Source organism: Salmo trutta, chromosome 7 (assembly GCF_901001165.1).
Source record: "Salmo trutta chromosome 7, fSalTru1.1, whole genome shotgun sequence".
NCBI lineage: Eukaryota > Metazoa > Chordata > Actinopteri > Salmoniformes > Salmonidae > Salmo > Salmo trutta.
In genome coordinates, this window is record NC_042963.1 from 52865299 (window position 1) to 52874243 (window position 8945).

Sequence of the window (8945 nt, forward strand, 5' to 3'; positions counted from 1 at the left end):
GAGAGGTCAGAGGTCAGACAGAAGTGAATATCTTTTCATCAAGTACATCCTATCAATGAAAGGTGCTAGCTCTTAGATATTATATGCCTTATTAAAACACTGGCCTGAGAAACATTTTGATGTGTACTGTACAGTATGTCTATGACATACAGTGCTTTCGAAAATTATTCAGACCCCTTGACTTTTTCAACATTTTGTTACATTACAGCCTGATTCCAAAATGGATTAAATAAAAATAAAAATCCTCATCAATCTACACACAATACCCCATAATGGCAAAGTGAAAACAGGTTTTTAGTAATTTTAGCAAATGTATTTAAAAATAAAAAACAGAAATACCTTATTTGCATAAGTATTCAGACCCTTTGCTATGAGACTAGAAATTGAGCTCAAGTGCATCCTGTTTCCATTGATCGTCCTTGAGATGTTTTTAAAACTTGATTGGAGTCCAACTGTGGAAAATTAAATTGATTGGACATGATTTGGAAAGGCACACACCTGTTTACATAAGGTCCCACAGTTGACAGTGCATATCAGAGCAAAAACCAAGCCATGAGGTTGAAGGAATTGTCCGTAGAGCTCCGAGACAGGATTGTGTCGAGGTACAGATCTGGGGAAGGGTACCCAAACATTTCTGCAACATTGAAGGTCCCCAAGAACACAGTGGCCTCCATCATTCTTACATGGAAGAAGTTTGGAACCACGTAGACTCTTCCTAGAGTTGCTCACCCGGCCAACTGAGCAATCGGGGGAGAAGGGCCTTGGTCAGGGAAAACCAGACAGAAACCACTCCTCAGTAAAAGGCACCTAAAGACTCTCAGACCATGAGAAATAAGATTATCTGGTCTGAGGAAAACAAAATTAAACTATTGTGCCTGAATGCCAAGCGTCACATCTGGAGGAAACCTGGCACCATCCCTACGGTGAAGCATGGTGGGGGCAGCATCATGCTGTGGGGATGTTCTTCAGTGGCAGGGAATGGGAAACTAGTCAGGTTCTAGGGAAAGATGAACAGAGCAAAGTACAGAGAGATCCTTGATGAAAACCTACTTCAGAGCGCTCAGGAGCTCAGAATTAATTAGGTGAAGGTTCATCTTCCAACAGGACAACGACCCTAAGCACACAGACAAGACAACGCAGGAGTGGCTTCGGGGCAAGTCTCTGAATGTCCTTGAGTGGCCCAGCCAGAGCCCTGACTTGAACCTGATCAAACATCTCTGGAGAGACCTGAAAGTAGCTGTGCAGCGACGCTCCCTGTCCAACATGACAGAGCTTCAGAGGATCTGCAGAGAAAAATGGTGGAAACCCAAATACAGGTGTGCCGAGTTTTAGAGTCATCAATTCCAAATAACAATGTGACATCACTTGATCAACACTATTCTACGGCCCAGATTCTATTGTGTTCCAAGGAGCCAGTTAGAAGACATGAGGAGGAACATTTGAGTCAAAGGAACATGGCTTACCAATCGTTTCATCATGCACATCATGAAATCAGGTTAATCTTTATCAGCTCTCTCTCTCTCTCTCTCTCTCTCTCTCTCTCTCTCTCTCTCTCTCTCTCTCTCTCTCATTCTCTCTCTCGTACTGCCAGTACATTGCTTGGCAGACTGTTCCGTCCAACATTCTCTGTAATCTCTAAGCAAACTCATACCACAAAACAAACAGAAAATGCTGAAATTAAACATCACTTCGGTGAGGGAGTAAATATGAATAAACCCCCCCCCCCCACGCCCTCCACACACACACACACACACACACACACACACTAAAAAACAAGTGTTGAAAAAACGTGTTTGCTGTCAGTGGCTCCAGCTGAAAGTTGTGTCCCGACTTCCGCCGAAGTCGGTCCCTCTCCTTGTTCGGGCGGCGTTTGGCAGTCGACGTCACCGGTCTTCTAGCCATCGTCACTCCACCTTTCATTTTCCATTTGTTTTGTCTTGTTTTTCCTGCACACCTGGTTCACATTCCCTCATTTGACTAAATGTATATTACCTTCTGTTTCTCCTATGTCTGTGTGTGGAATTGTTTGTTTGTTACGTGTGGTTCGCATCAGTCTGGTTTGCTGGTTTGCACCCGTGTGTTTTGTTTATTGTACCGTTTGTGTACTTTGGGCGTTATCGCTGTTTGCCTTGGGCATGAACAAAGTGCGCCTGTTATCACCCATCTCTGCTCTCCTGCACCTGACTTACCTTCAACCAGTTGCGCACATCGTGACAAGTTGCGCAGACCCTCTCTAGGTTTATTCCTGGGTTCTGGCCTTTCTAGGGAGTTTTTCCTAGCCACCGTGCTTCTACACCTGCATTGCTTGCTGTTTGGGGTTTTAGGCTGGGTTTCTGTACAGCACTTTGAGATATCAGCTGATGTAAGAAGGGCTATATAAATACATTTGATTGGATTTGGATTACTGGTTTCCTACTGGGCTGTCCACACATTAAAAAGAGCATGGTTTCCTACAGGGCTGTCCACACATTAAAAAGAGCATTCACAGAAGCTGGAGGAACATTTTTAATGAATGAACTTTATAATTTTACCCATTAACACGAACGCACAGAGAAATCTGAACACAAACAACAACAAAATAAATCAGAACCACTGAATGAACTGACTTTAACTGGACTAATAAGGAATGGCTGAAACATGGAAATGCATACACACACACACACACACACACACACACACACACACACACACACACACACACACACACACACACACACACACACACACACACACAGTTTTCCTAATACAGGGATCTCTTTTTGTTTCTAGATTTATGATGAGACTTTGGATTGAGTTGACAGCAACATCCAATTAATTGGATAATGGTGTCTTAAATTGGTGTGGGACTATTCACTGTCTGCGCAGAAAACTCAACTCTCCAGTTCTTCAACTTTCATTAACAGCAACAAAATCAATTTAAAGCCTTTTTAGCCCCCCAACCGCCTGTCCCCCCAAACGCCTGTCCCCCCAACCGCCTGTCCCCCCTCGACCGCCTGTCCCCCCTCGACCGCCTGTCCCCCCGACCACCTGTCCCCCCAACCGCCTGTCCCCCCCAACCGCCTTCGTAGCTGACCGCCTGTCCCCCCGACCACCTGTCCCCCCAACCGCCTGTCCCCCCAACCGCCTGTCCCCCCAACCGCTTGTCCCCCCAACCACCTGTCCCCCCAACCGCCTGTCCCCCCCGACCACCTGTCCCCCCCAACCGCCTTCGTAGCCAACCGCCTGTCCCCCCAACCGCCTGTCCCCCCGACCACCTGTCCCCCCGACCACCTGTCCCCCCGACCACCTGTCCCCCCAACCGTCTGTCCCCCCGACCACCTGTCCCCCCCAACCGCCTTCGTAGCCAACCGCCTGTCCCCCCCAACCGCCTGTCCCCCCTCGACCGCCTGTCCCCCCAACCGCCTGTCCCCCCGACCGCCTGTCCCCCCCGACCGCCTGTCCCCCCGACCACCTATCCCCCCGACCACCTGTCCCCCCGACCGCCTGTCCCCCCCAACTGCCTGTCCCCCCCGACCGCCTGTCCCCCCAACCGCCTGTCCCCCCATCCGCCTGTCTCCCCAACCGCCTTTCCCCCCAACTGCCTTTGTAGCCAACCGCCTGTCCCCCCCGACCGCCTGTCCCCCCAAACCGCCTGTCCCCCCAACCACCTGTCCCCCCAACCGCCTGTCCCCCCAACCATCTTCGTAGCCGACCGCCTGTCTCCCCCAACCACCTGTCCCCCCAACCGCCTGTCCCCCCAACCACCTTCGTAGCCAACCGCCTGTCCCCCCCGACCGCCTGTCCCCCCAACCGCCTGTCCCCCCAACCGCCTGTCCCCCCCAACCGCCTGTCCCCCCCAACCGCCTGTCCCCCCCAACCGCCTGTCCCCCCCAACCGCCTGTCCCCCCCAACCGCCTGTCCCCCCAACCATCTTCGTAGCCGACCGCCTGTCCCCCCAACCGCCTGTCCCCCCCCAACCGCCTTCGTAGCCAACCGCCTGTCCCCCCAACCGCCTGTCCCCCCCAACCGCCTGTCCCCCCCAACCGCCTGTCCCCCCCAACCACCTGTCCCCCCAACCGCCTGTCCCCCCAACCGCCTGTCCCCCCCAACCGCCTGTCCCCCCCCAACCGCCTGTCCCCCCCAACCGCCTGTCCCCCCAACTGCCTTTGTAGCCAACCGCCTGTCCCCCCCGACCGCCTGTCCCCCCCAACCGCCTGTCCCCCCCAACCGCCTGTCCCCCCAACCGCCTGTCCCCCCCAACCGCCTGTCCCCCCCAACCGCCTGTCTCCCCGACCGCCTGTCCCCCCTAACCGCCTGTCCCCCCAACCGCCTGGACCCCCAACCGCCTGTCACCCCCCAACCGCCTGCCCCCCCAACCGCCTGTCCCCCAACCGCCTGTCCCCCCAACCGCCTGTCCCCCCCAACCGCCTGTCCCCCCAACCGCCTGTCCCCCCAACCACCTGTCCCCCCAACCGCCTGTCCCCCCCAACCGCCTGTCCCCCCCAACCGCCTGTCCCCCCAACCACCTGTCCCCCCCAACCGCCACTCCCCCCAACCGCCTGTCCCCCCCAACCGCCTGTCCCCCCAACCACCTGTCCCCCCAACCACCTGTCCCCCCAACCGCCTGTCCCCCCAACCGCCTGTCCCCCCCAACCGCCTGTCCCCCCCAACCGCCTGTCCCCCCAACCACCTGTCCCCCCAACCACCTGTCCCCTTAACCGCCTGTCCCCCCCAACCGCCTGTCCCCCCCAACCACCTGTCCCCCCCAACCGCCTGTCCCCCCCAACCACCTGTCCCCCAAACCGCCTTCGTAGCCGACCGCCTGACCCCCCTGAAAATAACGGACTAACTGTTTCCCCCTGCCAACCATGTTATATTCCACACCTGCTAGGCATCTGCACTCGCATACATGCACACATGCACACACACACACACACACACATACACTGGATTGACCGTGCAAACTGCAAACACAACAGCACTCTCTTTGTTGTTAGCTCAGGGTCATTATGCTAAGGGTGGGTACCTACCCCCGGGCTGAAAAGTGCACAAGAAAGATTTTCTCAGAATGAGACACACTACAAGCCTTTGTGCTCTGTGTAACACTGCTTTAAGGGGCAATCTGCACTTTAAACAATAACAAAGTCTACTCCCCGCCATTATTTCAGTAAAAAGCTGAGGGATTGGGCTAGAGAAATGTGACCAATCTCAAATTCATAGACGGAGCTATGGATGCAAGGACTGAGGATTCATTATATGAAATTATAGTTTTCAACCATGTTTTGAGGCTAAACAGTCCACAAATAGATGTAGCAACAGCAGATTGCCCCTTTAACTGCTGGCATTTCCTCTACCCCTACTCCAGGTTCTACAACATTATTAACTGCTGGCATTTACTCTCCTCCTACTCCAGGTTCTACAACATTATTAACTGCTGGCATTTCCTCTCCTCCTACTCCAGGTTCTACAACATTATTAACTGCTGGCATTTCCTCTACCCCTACTCCAGGTTCTACAACATTTGGGAGGAGGTATTCTAATTTAAACCATCTAAAATGCGTCAGAAGGCAGCTGAGAGATGCGTTTAAGAGGTTTCTGGTGTCCTCAAAGTAACTTTCACTTGGGGTTGGATGTATGTTCAGGAAAAAAAATACTATAAAGTTTGTATTGTATATTCTTACTCCAATCAGTTTGTGATCTGTCTGAGAGAGAAAGCTTTGTTGGGTTGTTAGTCCGTGTGGTTCATCTCTGCTTTGTTTTCAGCCTTGGGCCTAGATTCAATACAGACCTGCGGAAGATCCGCGTTATAGCGAGATTGACATTTAAAGGTAATTTTCGATTAAGCCGACATATGCAGCGTTTACCGTGAATGTGGTCTTGCGAATGCGGAAATATTGCTTTAAAAAGATAAATAGCCTTAAAGGGGGAGGGGGGAGGGGGTAGATTGAATCTAGCCCTTAGTCTTTGTGTATAAATCAATGTGGTTCTAGTCAGTCAGTCAGTAGTTTGTTAGGGTCTATTTGGTTCTAACCAGTCAGTCAGTAGTTTGTTTGGTTCTAGCCAGTCAGTCAGTAGTTTGTTTGGGTTTGTTTGGGTCTGTTTGGTTCTAGTCAGTCAGTCAGTAGTTTGTTAGGGTCTATTTGGTTCTAACCAGTCAGTCAGTAGTTTGTTTGGTTCTAGCCAGTCAGTCAGTAGTTTGTTTGGGTTTGTTTGGGTCTGTTTGGTTCTAGTCAGTCAGTCAGTAGTTTGTTTGGTTCTAGTCAGTCAATCAGTCAGTAGTTTGTTTGGTTCTGTTTGGTTCTAGCCAGTCATTCAGTAGTTTGTTTGGTTCTAGTCAGTCAGTCAGTAGTTTGTTTGGTTCTAGTCAGTCAGTCAGTCAGTCAGTCAGTAGTTTGTTTGGTTCTAGTCAGTCAGTCAGTAGTTTGTTTGGTTCTAGTCAGTCAGTCAGTCAGTCAGTCAGTAGTTTGTTTGGTTCTAGTCAGTCAGTCAGTAGTTTGTTTGGTTCTAGTCAGTCAGTCAGTAGTTTGTTTGGTTCTAGCCAGTCAGTCAGTAGTTTGTTTGGGTCTGTTTGGTTCTAATCAGTCAGTCAGTAGTTTGTTTTGGTCTGTTTACTTCTAGTCAGTCAGTAGTTTGTTTGGGTTTGTTTGGTTCTAATCAGTCAGTCAGAAGTTTGTTTTGGTCTGTTTGGTTCTAGTCAGTCAGTAATTTGTTTGGGTCTGTTTGGACAGAGGCACTATGACACCATAACAAGCCTACGTCACTTTAATGGTGGTAGACATCATCTGTACACAAAGCCCTGTTGCCTTGTCACTCACACTCACACACACACACACACACACACACACACACACACACACACACACACACACACACACACACAAACACACACAAACACATTTTGTACTCCTGTCACCCTGTCACTCACACACACATACACACACACACACAAACACACACACACACTTTGTACACAAAGCCTTGTCGCACTGATGCCTTGTCTGCTGGACCTGCACCGCACGGCACTGAGGTCTGGCCACTTCTGAGTTAAACAGGACTAGACAATCATCTGACCACACACACACACACACACACACACACACACACACACAATTCAATTACCAAACTGTTTTGGTTTCCCAGGACCTACAAGAGTTGGGTGTGAGGTGGAGGAAAGAGGAGGACGGGAATTGGAGTTATCACTGTAAATAAAAAATCTAGTTGCTTCAACAAATTATTATTAAGTAACTGGTTCCAAGACTTCTTCATTTACTGAACTTTTCGATCAAAGTGTTACCTGAACTTAAAACTTTTAATTGTCTCACAAAGACACGGTGAACCAAAAAGCTAACATTTGGACTCATCAGACCAAAGCACAGATTTCCACCAGTCTAATGTCCATTACTCGTGTTTCTTGCCACTAAACAAGTCTCTTCTTATTATTGGTGTCCTTTAGTAGTGGTTTCTTTGCAGGAATTCGACCATGAAGGCCTAATTCACGCAGTCCACTCTGAACAATTGATGTTGAGATGTGTCTGTTACTTGAACTCTGTGAAGCATTTCTTTGGGCTGAAATCTGAGGTGCATTTAACTCTAATGAACTTATCCTCTGCAGCAGACGTAACTCTGGGTCTTCCTTTCCTGTGGCGGTCCTCAGGAGAGCCAGTTTCATCATAGCGCTTGATGGTTTTTGCGACTGCACTTGAAGAAACTATAAAAGTTCTTGAAATGTTCCTGGATTGACTGAGCTTCAAGTAATGATGGACTGTTGTTTCTCTTTGCTTATTTGAGCTGTTCTAGCCATAATATGGACTTGGTATTTTACCAAATAGGGCTATCTTCTGTATACCACCTCTACCTTGTCACAACACATCTGATTGGCTCAAACACATTAAGAAGGAAAGAAATTCCACAAATTAACTTTTAACAAGGCACACCTGTTAATTGAAATGCATTCCAGGTGACTACCTCATGAAGCTGGTTGAGAGAATGCCAAGAGTGTGCAAAGATGTCATCAAGGCAAAGGGTGGCTACTTTCAAGAATCTCAAATATAAATATATTTTGATTTGTTGAACACTTTTTTGGTTTCTACATGATTCCATATGTTGCAGCAGGTAGCCTAGTGGTTAGAGCGTTGGGCCATTAACCGAAAGGTTGCTAGACTGAATCCCCGAGCTGACAAGGTAAAAATCTGTCGTTCCACCCCTGAACAAGGCAGTGTTCCTAGGCCGTCATTGTAAATAAGAATTTGTTCTTAACTGACATACCTAGTTAAATAAATCTGTGTTATTTCATAGTTTTGATGTCTTCATTATTATTCTACAATGTAGAAAATAGTAAAAAAAAAAAGAAAAAACATTGAATGAGTAGGTGTGTCCAAACTTTTGACTGGTACTGTATGAGACAAGTTGAGCAAACACATAATTTTATGTTGACTGACTTTTTGCCTAAAGTTTTCTCAAGTTGGAGCTAAGTTTGGGCCAACTAAACATTTTAAGTCCGGTAACACTTTAACCTGAAAAGTTGTGTTAGGTAAAAAAAAAAAAAAAAAACGTCTGTAGGACTAGTTACTTAATAACAATGATGGAGAATGGATGAGGGGAAAGGCAGGGAAAGAACAGAAGGGTCTCTATTGTCTAATACATTCTGTGTTTCACCCTTACCCTCAAATCTGTAGGATCTTAACTGTGATATTACCATCAAGGTTTTTCCTCCTTCATTTTCCATCGCGTCAGCATTCAGTAATGTACTAACTTAAGAAGAAATAACGCCAACTTTGAATCTTTAAAGCTATACGCTCCTTATCAGTGCAACCAATCTGGATGTGGTTCTGGATAGGGAGGTCCTTCTACTTCCATTCAGTTGAATACCTTTCTCCCACTGCACTAGACACACACACACAGGCACACGCACACACTCTGCACTGCACTGGCTGTTGTTATCTTCTCCACATCTGGAGCCAGAGTAG

General features: G+C 48.5%; 1 protein-coding gene across 2 annotated transcripts in view; it reads right to left on the bottom strand.

Annotated features, from left to right (window-relative positions):
• The window catches only part of LOC115197678 (cGMP-inhibited 3',5'-cyclic phosphodiesterase A), a 210109-nt gene that overhangs the window by 33839 nt on the left and 167325 nt on the right, over positions 1-8945 (bottom strand). The gene's annotated exons all lie outside the window — the stretch shown is intronic.